This window comes from Lotus japonicus, chromosome 4 (genome assembly GCF_012489685.1).
Source record: "Lotus japonicus ecotype B-129 chromosome 4, LjGifu_v1.2".
Lineage (NCBI taxonomy): Eukaryota > Viridiplantae > Streptophyta > Magnoliopsida > Fabales > Fabaceae > Lotus > Lotus japonicus.
The window spans coordinates 11,403,291-11,405,184 of NC_080044.1; positions in this window are offsets into that span (position 1 = coordinate 11,403,291).

The window sequence follows — 1,894 nt, forward strand, 5'->3', positions numbered from 1 at the left end:
CCTCAGGGTTCAAGCCCTGGACCCCCTTCACCTTCCAAACCCTTATGTCCTCTAACTTTTACCATTTGAGCTAACCTTATATACATACATATGCACACACAAATATAAGACAAATTGTTACGGTTAATCATATTTTTATAAATGATGGAAAATGTATTTCAATAATATGAAAATGCACTTTGGGTTGAAATTTTTTACAATTTGTATAAAAATAAAAATAAAATTAGAATATATTGTTTATGTTGATTTTTAAATATATTTTCCTTTGATACATTGTTTACATTTTTTATGTGTATCAAAAAATAAATATATTTTCGGGTTCATTTACCGTACACAAGAAAATTCTTGTGTAAGGTTGCACAAATTACAATTTTACCTGTTATCATAGGTTGTCAGGTCACCTATTTTTTTAATTTTAAAATATATTTATTTATTTTCTCCTCCTTCTCTCCACCACCTTCCTCCTCTCAACCTCCAGGCCATCTGTCGCCGGCACTGCCACCACCACTACCGGATCTTCTCCTCCTTCCCCCACCGATCACCACCCCTCCATTCCCCTTCCTTCCTCCACCGGCCACCACCATGGGGCCCATCCCCGATCCCGGCGAGTTGTGCGAGTTCCTCACTCCTCAGACCAGCTTCGATTACGTCCAGCGCCAAACCTCCCCCATGACCAGCTGCACCCTCCTCTGGAAGGAGCTCTCCGACCACTTCTCCTCCCTCGAGTAAGACCTCCTCAACGAATCTAAGGCCCTCAAGCGCCATTGATCCAGAGACAAGGGATCGCTGCATCCCTCTGCAAAGCCTTCGCCACCACCGCAACAAACCCCAGATCTGAACTCCTCCGCTGTCGCATTGTCGTCTTCGTCTTCCTCTTCATTGCGCCTCACCTGAAGCTGTGTGCCACCTTCAGAACCTCCACGAACCGCCGTGTCACCTTCAAAACCCCCACGAATCGCCGCGCTTGAAGCTGCTCTGTCACACCTCGAAGTCGCTCGCCGCCTTCCTGATCTGGGTTTTCTCAATCGTCTGTCTATGCCTCTGTCAAGCATCAACGCTGCCGGAGAAGACAAAAGAGAAAACAAGGGACAGAGAGATTAGATAAATGCTCGTGGCTGCAACAAAAGCTAATTATTCCGTCAGCAGCTTCACATCTCTATTTCTCTTCAGCTGCTACTGCTCCTCGTCCTTCTTCACCTCCTCCTTTCTCTCCATTCGATCTCAGTTCCCAATCGTCTTTCCATTTCGTGAGTTTCTTTTCCGTCAATTCTCTCTATTTTTGTTTTCTTTTTAAATTGAAGCATACCTATCAATCACATAGACCCACTTTTGAATTCTGAGTTTGTCAATTCTGATCTTTTTGTTGGATGATTAAGATTGCGAATGAATTTTCAATCTTGTGAAAGAATTTTGGTGAATGAAGACAGAATCATGAATTTTCAATCTTGTGAAAGAATTTTGGTGAATGAAGACAGAATCATTTTTTCTCTTTATGGGGCAGGGAGGAGATGATCTTGTGGCGGTGCCGGCAGCAGCAGCGGAAGGTGTGGAGGTTGAGGGGAGGAAGGTGGTGGAGAGGAGGAGGAGGAAGTAAATAACTAAATATATATATATATATATTAAATTAAAAAAAGAATGACCTGCTAGGAAACTTGTGATAGAAGGTTAAACTAGGTTTGTGTAACTTTGCACAAGAGAAAATTTGTGTATAGTAAATGAAACCTATATTTTCCACATAAGAAATGATTCAATGAACAAACATTTACTACCATAACCATTTTGTTCTTGATTCTTTTCTACTTTTAGTTAATGAAAATGTTATCATTTTGAGAAATTTTTTCAAATATGTTAAATTGTGTTAGTAAAAAAAATATTTTTAATTCCATTAAAATTT